This window comes from Bombus pyrosoma, linkage group LG9, assembly GCF_014825855.1.
Source record: "Bombus pyrosoma isolate SC7728 linkage group LG9, ASM1482585v1, whole genome shotgun sequence".
Taxonomy (NCBI): Eukaryota; Metazoa; Arthropoda; class Insecta; order Hymenoptera; family Apidae; genus Bombus; species Bombus pyrosoma.
The window spans coordinates 13,236,504-13,260,524 of NC_057778.1; the positions used below are offsets into that span (position 1 = coordinate 13,236,504).

At 44.2% G+C, this 24,021-nt stretch overlaps 1 protein-coding gene across 1 annotated transcript in view; it reads right to left on the minus strand.

Moving 5' to 3' along the window:
- Positions 1 to 21,994, minus strand: part of LOC122570483 (acetylcholine receptor subunit alpha-like 1) — a 163,355-nt gene extending 141,361 nt beyond the window's left edge. Inside the window, exon 1 of the mRNA XM_043732851.1 lies at positions 19,659 to 21,994. The gene's annotated coding sequence lies outside the window, so the exon portion shown is untranslated. The remainder of the gene's footprint in view (positions 1 to 19,658) is intronic.
- Between the last annotated feature and the right edge of the window lie 2,027 nt (positions 21,995 to 24,021).

Genomic DNA, 24,021 nt, shown 5'->3' on the forward strand with positions numbered 1-24,021 from the left:
TCGAGACAGGCCATTGAATATCCCCAGGAACCGGCCGGGTCGATCGATTCGTTTGTCGATTGGATTGGAAGTTTGTCAAAAGGAGCGTAGCTTTTGTAGGTAGAATCTTACCGGGGAAACCGCAGAATTTGTCCCGGGGTAAAAAGCTCGGAAGCCGGCTTCCACGTGCGGCGAGTGGCCGTTGCCTCGAATCGACTGCGAAAACGTGTCAAGGGGGTTAAAGAGGAGCACTGCTACGTCGAACAAGTATTCTAGCGTGCGACCAAACTTCAAATCGCTGTTAAATTATAGAAGGTCTCGATGGACGCCGGTCTCCATGGCAATTCTTCCCAAAAGTCTTTTTTCAATCTTGCGTGTTCAAACCGTACTGTTGCTCGATGGAACTTCGTTTCGATTCAATTTTCTCCTATCCGGAGTTCTTCGACTACAAACTGTGTAACTTTCGTCGATTAACAATTCTCTGGAATTGTGAAAACAATCTATCGGGACGTGAAAAAGCTGTGAACAGATCGCGGACGTTTATGCAGAATTGTATTTTTACGAAGAAAACTGAAGAGACAGAAAATTGAAGATTTATCTAATTTAATTAAAGATTTATCTCACTCTTTAAATATTCGAGCATTTAAATATTACAACCAATATTAGCAATTCAATACTTTGTATATTTTCGCGCAGTAAGTTAGTGGGATTTACATACTTAAATCCTTTATAAAATAAACATCCGCAAGAGCTTGATCTTTCGAGACGTATCGATACGCACGAATATTTGCTTTCTCTTTAATTCAATCGTATTGGGCTGGCAACTAAGTGACTGCGGATTTTGTCATTATCGCCTAATGTTCCAAAAGCTGCAAGAATGTCTGCGAGCACTGTATCCCTTTACATTATTTTATCTACATGGTACAATGGTATCTACAGGGGTCCATGTTTAATTCGATATTTGTAAGTCTATGCATACATATGTATATATACATGCGCAAAAAGTAAGAGTAATTTTAATCCCCGAAAACATGAAAATATTACTAGCAACTCGTTCGTAACGTTTATTGTCAGAGTCGCTGCTATAATACAAAGTGACAAAGAGTCATGTAAGTTTAAACATTTACTTGTCAGACACCCCCTCCAATAAACCTGATCTCCTAAGATGGATAACGAAGGATAGAACTCCGACATCGAGCTTCTACATACCGAGAGGCGCAGTATACCGCATCTTATCCCATCAATCTTCCAACATCGCTTATCTCCTATTTCGTTTGCCCCTGCGCCACTTTAAACCGCCGACGAAAGAGACCACATTAATTAGTCGAGGTACTTTAATCCTTTCGTATTACAAAAAAAAAAAAAAGAAAAAAGGAACCACACCGCTGTCTCGCAATTCTTGTCTTTGGTATTTCGCGAAACACGACGCGTGTACATGTGTGCGCGCACGTACAGGATATGCGCACAGAGGTGTACATGCAGTTTGAAGCGCTTTTAGTTCACCTCGGCTGCTGCAGCCTGGGGTATTTTCCCTGGAAGCTCGTCATATTTCCACCCGCACGCTGGCATGCCCCCATCAAGTATCCCTGGGCTATGCATAGTTTTACAAATATTCTACCCCTTGTCAGCGAGCCGTTAATATTCCTTGCGGGGGTGGGACAGGAATGGCACAAGTACAGCCATGAATTAAAATCATCCGACAACCAGTGGGTAATGTCGGTGGAAAGGGCGTGTTGCAAAGGGGTGGTTTAAGTAAGTAAAAGTTTGCGGCAAGTAAGCTGCCAGCGTGGTTGGTAGGAGGCAACTCATACACTGGATACACAATTTTGATAATTAATTATCCCGCGGACAGCTATTGTTCTCGTCCTATCACGGCTGCGTTACGAGGGACGGAAATTTCCAAGACCAGCGCCCGGTTCGATTCGCTGCCCCGATAATTCGCCAGATTTGCACACGAAATTGCGATCAAGGAGCAAATGAGACTTGTAGCGCAAACGCGAGCGAGCAGTACGTGCGAGCTGCGATGAACGCGAAAACTTACCTCGCCGATTCGAGGAATTTAATTAAAAGACGAGGGGAATATGTTCGTTAAAAGAGTAGAGCGATGAAATCTTCGGCGCGATCGATTCGCACGGCATTTAACGCGTTCCGCGTAAAAAAAGTAATTGGAAGTTCGGCGCTACGAGAAACGTAGCAGGGGCTAAGCAGATTATGTAAAACTCGATTTAATGCGAGGCGTGATTAATCGAAGCAGGCAAACGCATAATCCGGTTCTATTAATTGTACGTTAGTGCGAATGTTGATAACGATTAACCGGTCGTTCCGTGATGTTGACGAAGTATCGAAATTTTTCAACAGCGTCCGTTCAAGATTCTAAGATAGTTTCTTGGCCTGGTAAATTTATACGACTGCACACGTGGCCAGGACTTTAATAAGAAGCCGACAAGGAGCGTCGTCGAAACAAACCATTCCATCTCTATCAATTCGAAATTTCAAGTTACTCCGCGGACCACCGATGGCAGCGGAATCCTTCAACAATCCGTAATCTATCATTCTTATCATAAATAACAACTATGTCGACTATCTACAAACAGCCGAACAACAAACGTCGTTTAATCTGATTTTACTGACGCACTTTGATATACAAATTTCATCGCTTATATCATTTAATACTAACACGATTCAACGTTTACGACCAATCTCTACGAGCAAACGAACGACAGATCGAAATGGAGAAATCCATTTGCACGAAAATATACGAAAGGTTACGCACCCTTTATTCGTGTACCACGCCTGGCGCATCGATCCGTTCGACGCCAAGTTGCAGTAGGAAGAGCGCGAGAGAGTGGACGACGTGGCAGAAAGCAGCGAAATAGCCGATGATGGAATTAAAAAGTTTTCCAATGGGGACTGAATTAACCGCAGAGATATGCGTATGTTTGTATGCGAACAAGGAAGAACAGGAACCGAGAGAGGGAAAAAATACACGTGGCAGAGCAGATAGGAAGAAACAGTGAAAAGGAGGACAGCTGTGTATTAAGCAAATCGCGCTAGTTCGAAAACTTTGTTCAAATCGGATGTGAATTATGAACGATCCCGGCGGGTAACACACCTACAGGGAGTTTCAGCCAAGTGACGCGAGTGGTAGAGTATTTACGAGGCCCCAGCGGCGCGGCTTACTTCCATTGATAAATTTCCCAAGCTAGGCGCTTTTTGTCCACCAGTGGCTGCTATTCGCTAAGAAAACGCCGAGACTCTCGACCAGCGAACTACGATTTCCCGGAAACCCTCTAGTTGGGGTATGAATCATCCTCGTTCATCCAATTTAGTTGTATCGTGTATGCATAATGTGCTGGTGATCATGTTAGAACCGCAGGAGGGACGCGAATATCCCCTTTTGTGATATATACGAAGATTTTTATAGGAGGGACGTGACGTAAGATTAGGTTAAGAGGATGTTGTAACTCAAATTTGTAGATGTATATATTTTGACGATCGGAAGTTATACGACAATCTAATAATTGAATTTGTATACGCAACACCATGGACTGTGTTTCGAATAATTTCCGTATTATTAACGATCTTGAAAATTACGTCACTTTTTTTACGATATTTATGCCGGAAAATATTTCGAAGACAAAACTTTGCACGAAAAAGTTTTAGTCGATATCTTCGTCTCGATTTTTCTCATATTAGAATAACTTGCTTCCCGATTGTGCCAATATTACTAGGACATCCTGCGTAGTGCTACTAGTTTCAACTTCGAATTCAGTGTTTTGGTTGCTTAAAGGAACGCCGGGAAAAGTTCTCAAACACAAATGAATCGCCAGCCAACGCCGTCGTTAAGGACAAGCGTGAAAATGGCAGAACCGATTCAAATCCGTACCATGGCTGAAAAGAAATATTTAACTAGATTACAGAAGCTTTCACGTAACAAAGAAACCATGCTTGGAGTACGATAGCATAACAAAAGTAGTCGAAGGAAAACCACTTTTCCTTGCTGCACTTGCCTCCAAAGACCCAGACTTTCATCCGCTAAAGTGCACTGAAAAATGCACAGTCGGAGACAACCAGGCTCGCGATTGTGATCGAATACAGTCACCGGTCCTTAATCGTGAAATTCGATTTTACGAGAAGTTGATCGACCCTACGCGTACAGGAACCTAGCTCTCTTACCTTCCGCGAGCACAGAATTTCACCGACTAAGGTACAACGAATACAAAAAATATGATCGCTTTCGTCCGAGCAAATCGTGCCTTCTCGATGACTTCAACTTTCACGACATATCTGCGATATCATAATAATTGTACACCAACAATTATTAAAAATTTGACTAATGTTACAGAGGAGCGTCGATCGGAACATTAGCTCGTCGAAAAATGGAACCAGTGCACCGTAGGCGATACGACTCGCGAGGAGGCGAGGAAATAATTTATCCGCGATATTTTCTAAAATAGATGATGCGTCCTATTTCACGTAGCACAACGCGATATGCTGATTGCGCGAATCCGATTTCATCGTTGCGCGCTATTTCCTCAGTGCATTCGTTCGCGGTATGCAAAGCAGATGTATTTCGGTAACCATGGGGGACAACGATTTTTTCAAAAAGTAATGCAAAATTCCCGAGGATGAAAGAACAAAATCACGTGATGACAAAAATAAAATCTAGGGTGTGACGCGTATGCGCTATCAAAAAGAAAAACCGAACCGTGTCACGCTCGACAGGTCCGTAACGCGATACATCCAAAGCGAAAGAGGAAATAAATATGAATGCAGAGACCATTAAAACGTGCGTACTACACGGAGAATAGAGAAGTGAGTATGACTTTTGGGTTACATTTTTGTTTCGTTATGTTTTGAAAGGAGGCAGGAAAAATCGAAGCCTGAAGCCTCGCGATATGATCGACGAATACAGCAACGAGTAAACGTATTTGACCGGAGAGAGGAGATTCTGCGCGGTTCTTCTCGTTGATTAAAAGGCTTTCTTCACTTTTCTAAGACAAAACATAATTTATTTAATATTCTTTGGACAGGAACGTTCGTAAACTTGTGGACGTCTTGCAGGATTTTATTTCAATGTGACGTAATTGTATATTTTATCTTTGATTAATAATTCAACGCGTTAGCTGGCCAGTGATCGAGTACACTAGATACGATAAACGAAAACTGCGAGAATATTCTGTCTGTCGGATTTCTTCGGAATTTGTTTGAAAATAGCCCGATCTGAGTAATGAAACAATCTGAGTAAAGAAATTCGTACAACGCTGTGCCTTACTATAAAATAAGCGAGTACGTGTGCATGAAGAAATCAGAGGGGATGAACGAGGATCGCGATTCTTATGAAATGAGCAGCAGAGAATCATCCGACAGCCGACATTTCTATAGTTCATCAGGAAAGTCTGCCACTTTCTTATTCCCTCGAATGGTTCCCGTTCATTCCATCGCGTGAAACCAGCGCAAGACTCGGTGCCACGGTGATTAACTGACAAAAAAATTCAAACCATTGAAGCTGAATGAAAAAATGGGCGGAAAGAAGATGAAAAGGAAGAACATTCAAGAGTAGAAGAAAGGACAAAGCAAAAGTACATGAACTTTTGCAAGTTTCCTCGAAATCGCTGATTTTTCTAATTGTTTTACACGAATTCAGACTACTCTGGATGTATGCTCACTGAGTGAATTTCTTCTGTTATAGAAAAGATACGGAGGGAAAGATAGATCTTGAAATGGATGAAAAAAGTCCAAAGAGCTCGATTAGAAAGTAACTGTGTCTCTGTCAAAGCTGACATATCCGTCGATATCCGTCATGGAATTTATCCAAACAGAGCATCCGCTTTTTATCAGAGGGAAAGGTAATTTCCTAAGAAAAAGCGTGGTGTCGGCGACATCGCGGGGAAGTTTCGCGACGAGCTCCGAAAATAGATGACGGGTTTAAAGATCGACGGCGATTTATGAGAGAAGATATCGTGGTTGCCGAGTCGATATCGAAAAGAATGCTTCCGCGTGACAACGAATTCACTGGGCGGAAAAATGACAGGAATTTTCGGGACCTGACGTCCCTTCCAACCAACCCTGACGAATTTTTACGACCGTTGGAACCTGCCAAATGGAAGAAAAGAAGCCGAAAGTGTAGCCGTTTTATTGGACCGGTGCCATATTTTTTAATCTAGCAGAGTGTTTTTGCCCATTCACAACGAATTCGACCACGCTCGTTCGTATCACACATCCACGAGGATCCGGTATCGTATTTGGAATGGGTGACGAGCAGCAAATACGCGGTCGGCCAACGAACGATTCACTGGAAAATTGTTATTCAAAATTTTGAAAGCTTGCCATGGATGTGACGCTAATTCCGACGTTAATGACGGGCGTGGTTCGCGCGACATCGCAGAATTCTCATCGTTCGACGACCCGAAACCCGTTGTTATCGATAGTTTTACAGAGAAATGATTTTGCACAATCGCTTTTCCTGGTGTACGCTGAGATTTGATCCTGGTTTAACCGCATTTGAACGTCTCGCAGTACCAATTTATTTTAGAGAGAAAAATATTTTTCTTTAAGAAGGTACTGGTACGTGAAGCGATGGTTAACGCTAATAACTTGGAACTTGATCGTGATACCGCGAAATGTAAATAAAAAGGCTGTACAGGGTGAAAGCGTTGCTTCCTTTAATGCAAATTAGCTATCAAGATATACACAGTTGCAGAAATTCTCTGGAGATTTTTGTCAAGAAGACAGAGCACGAGGGACGTGTCCCGTGGAGAGAGATGAAAGATGACTCCGGAGTCGTGGAACTCTTAAAGAAACAAGAGAAAAACTATTTGAATGGTAACTTGGAGCGAGATCCAGTTGGTAAATGGAGTTTCCTTACACACTGGACTTTCGAAACTTTAACAGGCTCATGGAAAAGTCCTTGTGAAAAGTTTCTTCAATGTTTCAAGCCCGATGATCAACCTTCGAGGGCTATTGTGCCCTCTATGCAAACATACGGGTAATCGAGAATAGGATACACCGATCGAACTATCTTGTTTCGCCCGATGTCAATCCGCTGCTATTCGAAGGAACACGACTTTTAACGTTTAAAAGGCACAGCTCTTTTTATTAGATCAAATTCTATCGCGATTATTCAGATTACCGCTCTGTCTTGCGATGATCGAATATACGATTACGGTTAAATTAATATAAACGAAAATTACATTACCGACGTTGCTATAACTATTAGGTTGCCCGAAAAGTGTCTTTCTTTTACACACCCGTCTTTTACAACGATGCATCTCTATACAAACATGAAACCTAATCTGTCGAACGTTGTGATCTTTATTTTGATAGAACAAAATGGATCATACGTAATTCGATAAAATAATATAAAACGGAAAATGTTGTGCATCCATTATTTCCTTATAAAACGAAAGAAACTTTACGGATGACCTAATACGTTTAGCAAAATTACATAACTAGGTTGCTATAAGTATTAGGACAGCTACCCATTACATTTATTGGAAAACTCTAATAAATTTTACTTCGCACCGTAAAAGCGAATGAATGAAATTACAATGACGCGAATAGAGTAATAAAGTTATAATGAAACAAGTAAAAAAGAAAAGTCGTGGGACTCGTTCCATTTCACCTAAATATCAGTAGGTGTCCTAGTATCTGCTGTTTTAATTCCAAATTTCATTCCTATTAGAATAATATCTGCGCATAGTATCTTCCATGATTTTCATAGTATTCAGCGATATAAATAGTTAGATTTAACGAGTGTAATCGTCAAAAAAATAGTAGGATAAATAGTTAAACATTGAACGTTAGTATTCTTTCTTAAAATCTCGTCGCATTTCGATTTCCACGAAGAATTCTACGTCAGCCTGTGTTTTTCGAGGTTATTCGCTCGCGCTATTATACGGCTGCGTTTACTCTGCCGCGTTTAAAGTACTTACTTTCTTCCTATGGCGCGGACGTTGAGCGCCGGATTTGTGGGCCACTGCGCTGGCTAATTCCCTTTTTCCGTATCCTTCGACCGCCTTCTATTTCCAACCCCTCGAATCTTGCCCCTCTCCTCTATATCAACCCCTGAAGAAAGCTAATTCTTTTTTCCTTTTTTATTTTCGGCGCTGTCCGTTTATCTGACTACGCGCCTCAAGTTTTCTATTCCTTCGTTCTTCCAGGCCGCTACTCTGCTGGACAATGGAAAAACCGTGCAATCATTCGCGTTTTGTTCGCGATCGAGCCCATGAGTTTTGTTATAAATTGCAATTACAGGAGGGAAATTGAAACCGACGTTCTTCCGCGAGGCGTTTGTTCGTTCGTATACGATGAAATTCTGACCAGACCGCGGAATTAAACGCGATGAACCTTGCACCGAAAAATATTTGATACACAGCGTCGGCCTAAATTCGCGATACTAATGAAATCGCACAGACTACGGTTCACAATGAAACGTAAATCAAGAATAACGTAATTGCATTGGGAACTTCATCTACGAGAAAATCAAGTTCAACAGCATGATACACGTACACTTGGCAACCTTTCAAATTAAATTGTAACGCGATTAATTTATTCCTGATTTTTCTTCTATTTTGGCCCATCTAATCTTCTCTGCTATCGCTTGTAACACAAATGTAGACTGTACGGAAGAAAGAAACGGTCCATCGGAGATCGATCAGGCATCGATTTTTGATCGTTTATTAAAAATAATTCAAGGCCTGAAACAGCCCGCTCGATGGCCATAAAATCTCTTTATAGCGAGACAAATGGAGGTCGTCGTACTTAACGAGCACAATTTTTTGCAGCTCGTTTTCTCCTCTTTTCTGCCCCCTTTTTCCGTCCCTCTGTCATCGCTCAACCGGAAGGCTTTCTTCGAGCGTTCAATGAACCCCGTCGATTCCGGGGCGTCGAATAACAATCTAGACGCGTATAAAGTTTCGAATCGTTAAGCGATTCGGACCACGCCATCGTCACGGCGAAACCATAAGCGGTTATCGTCTACCGTGGCCCGCCATTAAAACCACGCGGCAACTGAATTCAACGACCGAAAGTTTTCATACCCGCGGACCTTGGCGTACTAGCAATTAGAAGGTCGTGACGCGTCCTCGCATCTCTCTTTAATTATTCTCCGTGTTTCGTTTATCTATATCTATCAGAAAATTGGAACACCACTAGCGAAAAGTGAGTTTCATGAACGCAAGTCAACGAAATATACGCATAACATATAATTCAATCGCAAATCAATCCAGTTATCGTTATAAATTCTAAATTATCACGATATCACGATCTACATTAACGATAACGAATCGTTTCATATTGACGAGGGTAAAGAACCTCGTTCAAGCAACAGAGTAAACAATCGAAGAACGAAAGGGTGAGAGTAAGGGTTGAAATGGGATCAGAAACGTATTTTCGACAATTTCAGGAGGCAAAGGATCCTTTAAAATGTTTGAACACGCGCTCATGATTTAGTGTTTAACCACGGGATCAGTAATACGGAAAGCAGAGGGTAAAATCAACGAGAAGCGAAAGACGGACGAGCAGAGATCTATGCACGTGCGTTGCAACGATAGCACGATTGAAAATTCTGAATGAAAGTACAGCCACGTTCGATCTTCTCGATTAGATGAATGTAAATGCGTGATACTCGGGTAACCGGAGAAATTAGCAGCGAAGGTAGCATTTATTATTAAAAATGGAACTCCATGTTCTTTTTATAGCGTTGTCAATATTTGCGCGTTAATACTCCGACGGTTGCACCGGCGGCGGCCCATTTTAATAAAGCAACAACTTTCTACGCGCAACACCCAATAACATCGGTCGACTCGTTTTATTGAAGCGCGATCGCTCGATGATAAACAATAATCGAGAATATCTCGTTTTTCCTGTCTATCGATCTACGGGGGTGTCCTGTAACAGGTGGTACAGCGATGACTTTCCGCAACAGCAAATAAATTGAAAATAACATGTGAAAACCTTTGCCGTGTACGCGCGGTTCTGTTTCCGAGAAACTCAATTTTCAAAATATTCACCGGCTGAAATTAGCGAAATTGGAAATCGAGAGGAATGAATTTTGAAGACGAACATACTTGCGCAAACATTCGATTATTTACAAAGTGAGTTTGCTCGGGAGGCAAACACTGCTAAATTACTACAATGCTGCGTCAATTTTAATTCGCTAATTTTCGCCAAGGCTTCGCACGAACTATTAACGTTTTGTAGAATCGCCGAATATCAAATACGAATTCGGCCACGTTGATTCTGAGAAAAAGTGGTGTCAGAGATAACGCGATATTTAAGTCGGTAAAAACTGTGTAAAGTATCACGGTGAAGCTTCTATTTAAATAACAAATCAACCACGCAGAGTTATTTCCACCAGAGATTCTTCAAGGCGAAGCACAGCTTCCGCAGATTACGAACGAACACCCGTCAACAAGTCCATAATTGAACTACCTTTGCTTAATTCCATAATTCTTATCTCTCGTTGATACAAAAAATATCCAGAGGAAATCAGAGAAGGTCGACTAATGGAGGAGAAATCTCGTGGACGATCGTCAAGCTGAAATTTCTCTGTTAACAACTGTTTAAATGCTTCATGTAACCATACGAAGAAGTAGTTCACGGTTTAAAGTCACCACTGGACAAGCTCATTAAAAAATAACAATCGCACAATTTCGCCGGACGAGTGTATCTTACTTTTAGCGCGTCCCTCGTGCATCATTCACGAATATGCACCAGTCAGCAGCGTGACCGAGTGGTTTGCAGGAGAGAGAGGCTCGCCACAGGCTGTTCTGAAATTCTTATTTTCTAATTTCCTTGCTTTCCCCGGACTCGGTCACCGCGGTGATACGTGCTCCCTCCCCCTGCCCATTTATTTTCTTTCTCCTTCTTTTTCGCCCACTGGCTAACAACATATACGACGTTTAATACTCGCCGTAGAGTGGCCATGTTACGGAGGATGCATGGATGAAATTATTATTGCGAAACATTTGCATTACAAAGTGATGTCCATCGGTGTGCGCGGGTGGCCGGTGGCAGAGAACCGGCGAAAGGAGAGAAAAATGGAGCAGTGCCGTGGATACGGGTTCTCTTGGCCTCGGAGTGCAACACTGCCACTTCATAGCGAGGGGCCAACTCGGTCGCTTTAACCTGCATTCGCGACTGCGCCGGCAATAGCCTCGAAATGAAAAATGCAGTCTGTGCATACTTTCCACGACCGGATGAAAATCAACGTCCTCGATACAACCGCGATCAACCCCGTCTTTATAGATTCTTTGATCGTCGTTCGTTTGTCTACCGCCGATATCCTGCGTTTTACATCGAATTCTTGTAGGTATGCAACTATTGTATTAGGAGTGAAGATACCGCAACAGATGGAAAAATCAAACTACCTTTTTTCATTTCCTGCAAGACAAACGTTTCAAGAATGTTCTCTCCAAATCCTGCGAAGAGTCGTTCGTCTTTATTTTTGCACGTTTGTCGCGTACAATTAAAGGGGAAAAGACACTGCAAAATGCCAAAGAATCGATTTCTTTTGTCACATTTCTCAAAAGACGGGAGTAGTTTTACTAAATTTGGTCAAGCGTCGATCCATCGATCGGTTGAGAAACGACAAAGTATCTAATGATCTCTCGTTCTTAAATGTTAGGATAAACGCAAAAAAGAAACTGTTAAAACGTATGTCAATCGCAAGCTAAGCACGTGGCGATAGAAGAATTAATTTGTATTCACTCTAAATGAAACAAATTACAATTTAGTAAAAAGTAGGCCACAGAGACAGCCGAAAAATGGCACGCAACCGTTTAAAACAAACGTTTCGCACGGTGGAATTTAAATGGCAGAGAAAACCACGCAATTTCACAGCGCAATGTATTGCAACCAACGATACTAGCTTCGAAAGCAGCTTTAACCTGCAGTCACCACTAAATCGGTACTGACCTCAAAATGAAAAATGCAGCCTGCTTCGTACTCCCGTTTTCCTACGCGGGGATTAACCTGCTCCATCAGACGCTAAAACATGTCGCAGATCTCTGAGCATGTTACCGTTTGCTCGGCATAAACGATACCGTGATCTTTCTTGCTGATTGCAAGAATTTCAATCGCGAGTTTTTACTTTTCTTCGCAAGCTCCCAAGTCCAATTCTCGGGTCGCGCTTTTAACCAATTCGCAAAGACAAGTATCAGGCTATAGCTCCAAAACAACCAACAGGAGAACAATGTAACATGACCAAACATACGGTCGTTAGAGTGAAGTTTGTTGATCAATTTCAGCAGCAATAGAAAAAATTGTACTGTACTTTTAATATATCATTTAATAATATTTTAAATAAACAATTTAAATTTCACATGATATTTACATCTGTTGATTCCTTAAGGAAATAGTAAATGTTTCTTCCGATCGTTAGTTAGCCATTAATTTGTGTATTTATTAAATTATTTAAATTGACATTCGTTCGTTATTAACATTCCTTGTCGATAATACGAATCGACTAAAACTTGCATGTGAGGGATAGTATGCAATATTTATGAATCTATATTTTTTTCTCCCATCAGAGTAGAAAATGATTAGCAACTGTAGATCGCGGTAGGACGTTTCAGCCAAACTAAACGGTTTGCATGTAATTCGCCACATTTCGTTATGGGGAACCTTTTGACGATTTACATCTGAAAATAAACTACTAAATGCGCTATTAGAGACGTAATTATCATAATTCTATAACGCGCTTATATAATATCATGGACAGAGTAATATGTAATACGTAGAAGCTGAAACGAAAACTATGAATTTACCATGAGCAGTACATTGCGACAAATAGAAATGAGAAAAGTTAACTACATGTACTTAAAAATGCCACAGAATTATATATGAAAATTGTCATTGTCTGTAGAAATGTCCAAGGAGACTTTAACGTATCGGCACGTCACTTGCTTCGTCTGAATTAAACGTCCATATGCTTCTCCTAAAGTAAAAGTAAATTTAAAGCAAAAAGAGAGACATTGCGTACTCGTAAACAGTTAATCTTCGCTCTGGTGAATAATTCCGTGTCTGTTACCTATCTGGAAACCTTAAACCTTCTATCGAAGCGAGTCTCGGGACGGCATTTACACAACAGGAAGAAAACGCAGAATGTAACGGTGTGTTGTCTGAAAGTTGCCACCACTTCGCGTCACGTTCGACGAACGAACGGGAAGTTCGCGTGAATAGCACGTAGCCGCGGCCATTCTTTCCCTCGGGACAATGGAAAATTGGATTCGAGCTCGTAAATTCGTGCAAGTCCTACCGAGCAAGCTCAATCTATTTTAAAAGGAACCGAAGGTCGAAATAATTAAAAGTACACTGATAATTCGTATAGAAAATATTGCCATGATTTTCGACGATACAGACGCAAGTAACGGATAATGCGAAAGTTTAGCCCGTGGCATCGCGAGTCTTGCGCGAGCAACGCGAATTTGAATACTCGCATTCAGATACCGGTTCGAGTGCATTGCTCGAGAGCGATCGATAAAAGGAGGCAAGGAAACGAAGCGCTATGTACACACACTCGACTCGTTAAACAAGCAATTTGATGATTTCGCGGCGGAGTTCCAAGAGCTCGCCATTTCCCTCGTGTTTTCGCGACTTCTTTTTTGTTGGACGGTGCAGCAATCTCACGAGCGAGTCCCAAGTTCGCGATTCACGACATACACCGACCAGCCACGTTGCGAGTTTGTACGAATTTCGAGGAATCTGCTGGTAGTTGCGCGCGAAACACTTCGGCTGGCCTGCGCTGTTACTTCCGGCGGAAACGTTTGGTTGCCTTCGGCCATTTCGATCGTCCAACACGAGTGAAATGCGGCGTGCGTAACACTCGATACCAAAAATAACTACGTTTGGCATGTGCGCGTTTAAACGGAGAATTAAATATTTTCGCGGACGTTTAATAATCTTGATCGTGTATCTCGCTAATTATAACGCCAACAAGTTAAACTATATAGACACATACAGCCGTATATACGTACGAATGTGAACGCGATGAAATTAAATCATTGGAAAGGTGCCTGGAAAATGTTGTTATTAAAATAATTGATTGGAAAAATGGTGTACGCTTACACAGCCGTTAAAATCCATTCCATCCCGATGGGTTGAGAGGACAGAGTACGTACATATAACAAGATTTTCGGGAAACGGAAACCAGGTGAGATCGAAAACGAAAGTTTATCGATACCTACAGCCACGCCCAGTTTCAAATGGCTGTGATTTTGACGCGGATTGCGTTAAACTAAACGCCAATACGATTCGCAAACGGCATCAAATGTTTCGTTACCGCGATGAAAATTTCTACGTTATTGACACCTCGTCACTTCAAAACAAATTGTGAGATTACAAATTTAAAGCATGTACGACCAGTTTATGGCTGAACATTCAACGCGGTATCGAACAAGTTGCACGAGGAAACAAACGGTTTTGAACGGAAAATAAGCGAAATCGTAGGGAGCCAGACAAATTTTCCACAAGCTTTTCTCGAAAGAAAAACTCCGAGATCTCTGTTACAAACCTGATCCACGTGATTAAAAAAAAAAAACGAACTGTAGGTAACAAGCGTCGGTCTGTTGGTCTGTTTTCTTCGTTTCAGGGCATGGAAAAAATTAACGAAACTCTGTTTCTCTGTCTGCAGGATGAAAATCCATCGGAATATCTCGGTTGAGTTAGAGCTGCCGCGTATTCCAGCGTCGCACTCTATTACTCAATTACGTTCGAGTAAGAAAATGGAGCAGTGCGGTGGGTGCGGTTCACTTGGTTACGTGGTAACACCACCACTTCACAGTGACCGACCAACTCGGTCGCTTTAACCTGTATCCCTAGCTGCACCAGTCGCTACCTTCTAAGTTAAAAAAAAAAAAAAAGAAGAAAACCGATAAAAATGCGCCTCGATTATTAATTATTGGCAGCCTCGTTTCCCGTCATTAAATCGCCCATATTATCACGCAGGATCGTTTCCTCGTTTCAAAGAAGCACGGCACGATACACAACTCAGCTCTAACGAACGTCTCGCGATATTAGTTGCGACAAGATTGCAATCTTGCAATTATAATGAGAAATTATCTCGTTATATTATCGCAAGGGAAAATATTGACGACGTGCCGATGAGATTTGCGGAACAGAATTACGTCGCGAATACGTTTCAAAAAGATCCGAGAGGAAGAGCAAATTGATTCGCGATCGAGCTGGACTCCATTAATTTCAATCGCGTCAAATTCGGATTTAATCGCACCTTTGTTCTGTCCGATCCGTGCGCTAATTCTACAGCTCGTTCTATGTATAAAGATAGTGAGCGTAATTCGGCATAATGTTGCTTCCTCGATCGAATTGAAATACATAGAAACTCGTTACTTAGGTCTTTTACTATATAAATTCTGTACAGTAGTCCTGTCTTTCCCGCCATATTTATAAGTAAGAGCGTGAAAGAAACAAACGAAATTCATTCTTAAGAATATTAATTTCGCGATTCTACCTGGATGAGAAATTCAACGTCAACTTTGTGGAACCGCGAATTATACGGACGATGAAACGGAAATTCGAAAGGTTTCAACCCGGGAATGTTCGAGGGGAAAAAAGGAGAAAAGAGGATAGAATCGTAGTCGTTCCGGATTATACGATAATACGGCAGTGTTAATCTACTGAAATAGAAAATCGAATCGGAGAGCAAGCGATAAAAGTAGGTGTTACAGGTTGGTCGCCTGCGTGAGCAAACAGCACGATCGTAGAAAATTCGAAGCCGATTAAAAAATCATCGTAAATTCGACGTAGATTAGCCGGAGTAGGCCACGAGTCGCGAATCGATTCTTTTTTCCTTTCTTCTTGCTCGTCCCGTACTGGCTCGATTTTTATCCGCTGGTTGCCAGCCGGTAACCTGATTAAACGCTCCATATAACTTAACGGTGGCTGCCAACCTATGGAATATCTGCTATCTTCGATTTCATGTTAAAACGTACGAATGAAAGTTGACACGTTCCACGTTCACGGAACCTGGTCAATCGATAAGACTTTCTAATTCTGCGTTTCTGCTTTTCTTCCTACTAATACGACGATGAAATTATTGTTAGCGCGTTTTATCCTACACGTTGACATCTAGAAATTCGTTACGACAACAATTAACGTTGGCTAAAAATTGTCGACTTATCGACAAAGAAAGTAACCCCGTTACGAAAAGCTGTGAAATTGAATGAAACGCGTGCCTCAGCGTATTTCGGCGATTCGCGAGGGAAGATCCTTCTCTCTAACGCGATTCCACGGTGAAGAAACACGAATGGATGACTTTTTGTACATCGACCTGGTATATAGGGTGGAATTAATATTCGCGCGGTAAAAGGTGGAAAGTTTGAAGAATTAATTCCAAGCGCAGCCGGATAGTTCAGCGTTTTCCCCGCGAAATACCTGGCATCGGGTCAAAAGAAGAAAGGAAGTTTCACGTCACGCAAAGAACCTTGGCGAACGTGACGAGCCAACGGGAAATCTGAACACCGCAGAGGTGCAGGCAGATGTTAATTCGAATGTAAATTTCGTCCCTGTATGGAACCATGACGGGTAGATCATAAATTTGAATAATATCAATATATCCCGGCCGCTAAATCACGTTCACGTCATGCCTAGACGAGACGATTGACTGACGATGACAGTCCTCTCGCCCTTAATGGTGTTTCTTGCATCGACATTTTATAATTCCTATCGTCGTCCTCTGAAAAAGTTGCGTTCTTACGAAACGCTTAATCATTTTGTAACTGAATAAATTCAAATTTCACTTGTAATTCTCCAATACGTAGAGATACGAATGTTATTGATTAATCATTTTCTTCCAAATACATCCTTTACGTTGCACTTAATTGTGTAGGATTAATCAATTTGACCGCTTCTCCGTTTGTAAGATATGCCATGAAGCATAGAAAAACAACGGACCAAGCAATGTAACGTATTGAACGAATGAAATCTACGGTTGAAGATTTATACTGGAAAAAAAAAGAAAATGAAAAAAACGATAAACGAATATCTTTCGTCGCGGATATACGATAATACCGGCTTCTGAAAAACCGATGTTTCATCGAAAATTGAATGGTAACGCGCTAGGATAGAGTGCTTTAATCAAGGATTCGCCGATAAAATGACATCGAATCGGGGCGCTGCGGAAGTGCCACCACGTCAGCAGGTTTTGACCATTCGCTATTCCTGCATATCTATAGAGACCTGAGTTCGCCTGACACGCCAGGAAGTGTCAGGCTTTATCCGGAAACGTCGCGGTGACGATGAAACGCCCCTCCACCCCAAAACGCTGATCGAACGCTTTCGATCCCTTTAACTCGGGCTATCGCGAAAATTTCAAAATCACTATAGAATTCGAGTCATTGTTGTTTCCTAACCGGATACGACGCATCTTGCTCGTATATACATAATTCTGACGCGTAGTATCGAAAACCACTATATCAAGGAGAAGGAGCAATAGAATAAAATGGAAAAAGAGAATGGATTTGTTTCACGAGCAATGAGATTCATGGACATCCGAACGAAACATTCGGGTGCGCCATCAGCTCGTATTTATTGGTCGCATAAATGTTCGGTGGAACGTTTGCACGGTAGATTTGATGGACATTCCGCGGATAAGGCATAGAAATTTCGATGAGCAGACAAACGGCGATAGAATTTGTCAATGGCAGCAGCGTGTTGTTTTTGAAAACAACGCACGACAGTAAGGGGAATTTGTTTACGATAGCAGTTAATGATTCGCATGGAAAGATCGATATTAGGAAAATGACGGGTGATTGGTAGCACGATCGGTAAATCAGTCGCAATAAACACCGTTATCGACGATCGTGATTCAAAATGTTATCTTACGATAACACGAACAAATGAGAGGATTAAAGCGCGCTCACCGAAGTATGGCCGGGTTAATTTAGCAGTTACAACGGGACACGCGCGCGATCCCGTTCGCCAAGTTAAAACACAGTTTACATTGCAGAGGAACGTGCTGTCAATGGACCAATGAAAAATACTGTTCCGCAGATCGCGCGTCAATTCACGTCACACGAATACATCGCAAATATTGTCAGCAAAGCAAACGGAAATTTTAATCGTGACGGATTCGCACGTTCAAAAACTATCTGTTCGACGGCTGTGTGCAGCCGTGTCGCGTCATTTTCACCGCGCAACGTCGCAACTAGGAGGACGGAGTCGCAACGAAACAGTGGGAACGATGGTTTGTTGCTTAAAAAATTTCGCTCGGATCCTTTCCATTTAGAAGTTGACAGAACGTAAAGTATCAATAAAATATCCGAAAGGAACGATATACCCAGAGGGAAAAGGATACACGAGAGAAAGACAGTAAGAGAGAAGGGGTGGATGGTGGGAGAAAAAGAGGAAGAGAGAGAGAGAGAGGGAGAGAGAAACTAGAGGACTACGCCCAGGACCACGGCACCCCTTGAAAGCACTCCGACGTTTTCGCGCGATTCCATAGGAGCTTTCGGATGGCTTTCCTTGGTAAAAGTTCGAGAGAGGAAGCAATTTATTCGTCGTCTTGGGTAAAGACGCGCTGCAAATAAGAAAAAATATTTCCACTCTGTATTTAACTAGGGTTTCGAGTCGATCAATCGTCTGTTCGTTTTCCGAATTAATTTCTTTCCAACGAAACAAAAAATTGATTTCTTTCTTTCCCTACAGCGATACGATATTTTTACGCTTTCGCTTTCGAGTAGTAGCGTATACATCGATCTATAATTAGAAGAACGACAGAGGAATAAGAGTAGGAAGCTCCTTAACGAACAACAAGTATCTACGGGAAACGCTAATTTTGTTTTTTCTTTGGAATGACAAGAAGGAATGTTACCTTAATCCGTGCACAAAATTCTGTTATATTTTAAGATTGGCGTTACAAAAGCGATTGTACAGGCGAATCGGTAACGGACGGGAGAGTCCCGAAGAATGCGATTATTTGTCTATCAGACGAGAAAAGTTACGTTTTAACGTTCCACCTTATCAAAGTCGAGGGGAGAAGAATTTAATTATACGCTTTTGTTTTACTCGCGAGAGCGAACACGTGACAACAATAACACTCTTAATTATTCACATCGACTAATTAAATTAATTCACACATGCGTTCTGAGCATCTCACGACCGTACAATTGTCGCGAAATTTCCGTCGTCACGACTTTTTCATTTATTCGTGTAAGTGGAACGCTTCTGGCGTTTTACTATTGTTACATTAAGGGCAATTGCTTCGCTTTGGACATTGTAAGGGGTTCATTGACACGTTCCAGCGAGGACGATAATATATTTCTACCTATGAAAATAAGAAAACAAAACGAAAACTGAAAGTTTGGTCGTAAAAAACAATAACGAAAATGTGTTGTACGAAGAACGTAAACACGTACGTAAATATACATAGACAGCGTCATTCTATACGCGAACAAAAACATTGTAAATTTAAAACGTTCGCGAAGAAGGCTGTACTCTTGGATTGAATATTTCCACGACGAACTAAACAAAACCATTATTAGGAAGATGATTAAAAATCCGAGTTTAAAAGGAGAGTAGAAATGATCGAAAAACACGAGCCTGAAGAAGGTGCGCGATGGCGTGTAGAGTCGGTTAAACACGCGAGGCTTAACGAGTCCAACGTGACACGGTGCAAGTGGAACGTCTAAAGAGAGAAAAGTAAAATAAAGTAGACTCACGTTGCTCTGCCGGCGGGTGGGCACATTGCCCGCGGGCGTCGATGAGGAGTAACGGTGAAGGACGAGCTACCGTATCCCAGGCTTGCTGTGTAGGGAGCACGAGGACTTGGTGCGCCGTGCCGATTTACCCGCAGCAGTCCCCAGTCCTCGTCGCGTGGCCGTGGCGCACCCGCACATATCCCCCACGTACTCGACGTCGTGGTCGTAGTGGCTGCTGTCGCCGGTGCCGTCGCCGCCGCCGCCGTGACCGTCGTCGCGTCGTAGGTACTCGTCGTCGTAAACGCGTCGCGCGTCAAGCCAAAGACGTAACCGCGGTTGTCGTCGTGGTCGTGGTCGTGGCCAGTCACCGGGGGACCGTCACCGAGACGCGCGCGAATACCAGCCCTCGTAGCTAGCCGAGAGTCGACCGCACTGCGGGTACGCGGCTATCGAAACGAGGAACCGGCCGGCCGGCACTAGCAGACCTGCTAACCCGTCACACGAGGGATCGGTAGACGGCACATCAACACACCAACACCCACCAGAGGACCACGCAGCACCACCGATAGGTAAGATAGACGATAATAGCCCCGAGAAGAGATCCGGACGGCACAACAACAGCACTGATACTAACGAGTAACGAGACACCGTACGACACGCGTTACCTACGCGCTACCAGGCCTTCGATGACCCGAGACCGTACGAGCCAGCTACTACGGCACCGCCGTCTACTACAACTACTGCCAGCATGAGCGTACGAGCTAGAATCATCATCAACATCGACTGCAAGCCGCTAGCGATAATAAACTTTCCCTTCCCCATCAGGCTCGTCGTTGTTTTCATCGACTGCGTTGTTTTCCTCTGCGATACTTCTGCCACGTTCTTCCTCGTCGTCTTGGTCGTACTCGTCGTAATCGTCAGCGTGCTGCGAGTCGTTGAGACCGTCGTCCTGATCACGCTCGAGCCGTTCGTTCGCAACCTGTTCGATCTTTTGGGCGACGATGCGTTCGTCATGGTTCTACGGCAGAAATCCGACGGTACGATCCAACTTGCCATAACCGGCGGGATCTAACGGCTCCTACCAGCCGCCAGCTCCACGACTGCGGATTTCTGCCTCCTCCGCCTCCCCTTCTGCCTGCTTCTCCTCGTATCCCTTCGACACGAACTTGCACCTTGCGATGCGATGCGACAACCACGATCCCGATTCGAGGATCCACCGGATCGCTGCGAACCACCGCAACCACGACACCCTGCTCCTTCCTCCTTTTCCTCTTTCTTTTCTTTCTATCCGACCAACTTTCTATCGCCCGCGGACTCGAATCATTCGCTGGCGATGATACAGCACGCGCGGCAGCCCGCATAAGCGGCGACCGCCTCTTCCACGAGGCTGACGACGATCATTCACCGCTCGGAGCACCCACCACTACACCACTACCACCACCACTACCATCACTATCGGCCACCGCCACCCTGAAGCCACGCTGACCTCCTACCGACTTTCGTCTCCTCGACACACCTTTCTCTTCCTCCTTCCTCTCCCTCTCTTCCACCTTTTCTGTCCGTTTTTCCGCGATATATACGTACATACGTGCACCGCGTCTAGCCAACCAAACGGAAGGCTGCTATTTCAGCCGTGTCGATCGTTTCGACTAGCCTCCAACACCGCTCCGACTCTTTCATGATTCTTGTTCTCGTCGTGCTTTCGACTTTGCTCGTTCGTCAAGAATCCCACCGTGTTCCACGCCACCGTACTCTCACCACACACTGCTAACAACAGTAACGGCAGCAGCAGCAACAGCAGCGACAGCAGCAGCAGCAACAGCAGCAGCAGTAGTAGTAGTAGTAGTAGTAGTAGTAGTAGTATCAGCAGCAGCAGCGGCTTAGCCACCGAAATCTAGCGTCTCCTCACCGCGAAGCTGCGCTGCCTCCGTTCCTTCCGTTTCCTCGAACACGAATGCTGGCAGCTGGCTCGCCGTGTTCCCGATCCCGTTCCCGATCCCGTTCCCGTTCCCGTTCTCGCTCCCGTCACCGCACGTACGTCTGTATATGTGGCCGTTGCTCCGTTTCCCTTTAGATCTTGCTGGCGTGCGTGCTTACGCGCGTGTACGTGGTTAGGCGCGTGTCGATCAGTCACAGCATAGTCAGTCACTTCACTCACTCACTCGATGCGCGCGTTCTCTCGATCCTTGCACCGCTGCGGGTCCTGCACCAGGGAGTCGTGTCGGTGCAGCAGGCACTCCCAGGACGTGTCTCTCTCTCTCTGGCAATGTTCCGACCGAGCAACCCACCTTAGCACTGACGCTCTGCCCGTTCCGAGGGTGGAAAGAGGAGGAGGAGAAGTGGGACGGGGGGGTGTTGTGGCGAGCCGTATCTCTCCCTCTTGCTTGCTCTCGTTCGCGCATTCGACCCTCTTCGCTCGTTCTTCTCCCTCCTGCCGTGCCCGCCGCTTCTTCTCTTTCGCTCGTTCGCTGCCTCGCTCGCTATACTCGACGCTTAGAGTCTCTCTCCGGTTAGAGCCCCACCGCACAAGCCACCCTGCGCCCCGGGAGCCAATACCAACCCATGTGGAAGCCCCGACGCGAGACGCTGGCGATGACTTGCGAAGTCGACCGAACGTACCCGAGCCGCCGCCACCCCTGCGCGTAACCACCGCCGCTCGCTGCTATCCTCTCTCGCTCGTGTTCGCTTCCGTCCTCTCTCGCGCGATCGTGTACAACGACCGTGATCCCCCACCAGCCAGGTGCCGCCCCTGAAAGCTTGCGAAGCCCGCAAAACACGACGCGCGGCCATGTGGCAGCACCGACAGGACCGGCTACGAAAAGCTCCGAACTATTCCGAGCTTCCACGAGCCTACCCCGAGAGAACGCGAGACCATGTGGAAACCTCGAGGCGGCGACGCGCGGACAGACTCCTAAGCTACTCCGTTCTTCCGTCCTTTGGTCCTGTTCGCTATCCAGATTCATAGCGAATCAAAAGCTTATCCAATCGAAACTTTTGATAGAATGGAATCTCGATTCTAGATAGCTTCCCTTAAGCTCTATTTCTCCCTCTCTCTCTCTCTTTCTCTCTCTTGTAACGATGAGGAACGTTATTGTTATCGTTATTCTTATATAAATAGCCAGTGATGTGAAAGAAGAAGATGCAAACACCATAAACATCGATTGTATCCTATTTAATCTGTATAAATTTTAGGATCCTGAAGGATCGGATAGAGAAGGATCTCTGCCGAGAATTTTCTCGAAATAGATACGTCCGATGCACGGCACTGTGCACGACCCTCGCCGAGCATCGACGAACGGCCCTGTCTCTCTCTCTCCCCCTCTCCCCCTCTCTCTCCCTCTCCACTCCCTTCCCTATCTGCCCCGTGCTTTTCGCTCCACTTGTATGTGTTCAGCATCTCGCCTACCCTCTGTCCTTCCTCGTTGCTGTTCTCTCCACGAGGTATCCCAGTCGATACTGACACTGGCGGTGCGAGGTCGACTCGTCAGAGGGTGCTGAACGGAGTGCAGAAGCAGAAAAGGGGCTCGGGGTAGTTAGGAAAAAAGAGGGAATGCTTTACGTTGCTCTCGTCGTTCTCTTTTCCCTCCTTTTCCCCATTATTTCCCTTCGTTTCTCTGGTCCTCTTTTTCTCTCTCATGCGCTATCCCTTCCTTTATTCCTGTTAAAATTGTACAATAGAAACGAAGCCTTATCCGATGCGGACATATCGGACATAGCCTCCGCAGTCTCTGTCTTCCTTTCTTCGCCGTATTTTTGCCCGTTTCTCGCGTCTCTGCGCCCTTCCATCCTCGAGCCCTTCGCCGTTGACGAGCTCGAAATTGTTACGTTTCGTGAAACGGTGAGAGGATTTTCCGAGATCTCCGCCGCTAAAGGGCAAAGACGTTAATGGGTCAGCCGTATGAATGGATATCGTTATCGATGATCGTAGCAGAACGCGTAATCGTCCGTGAAAGCCGACGCTGATAAATAAAATTTCTAAGCATCCACCGTAGACGCGGTAGATGAAAACTGACAGATTTCGATAGTCGCGTTAACGTCGAATTAAGGGATAACGTTACGATTTAACGCGTTTGGGTGTAATTCTTTCGATTTTAAGCCCCTTTGTCGAAAGCGGGGAAAACTGAATCGTGATATCACGGCCTGGAATAATATGAAATCTACGGAGCTTTGTTGTACACGCGAGGCAGAGTAATGAAACGATACGCAGCGGCAATTTGCGCGGATTAACCGCTGCCAGAAGCACGAGATCTTGTCCCGCGCAACAAAGGAAAAAAGAAACGAGAAGGGAGAAAACGAAACGTTTTATTGAATTATTAAGAGCGCAAAAGGAAAGTGCATTAATGCCGCGTCGGTGGTGAGCTAAGACCGAAATGAAACGATACAA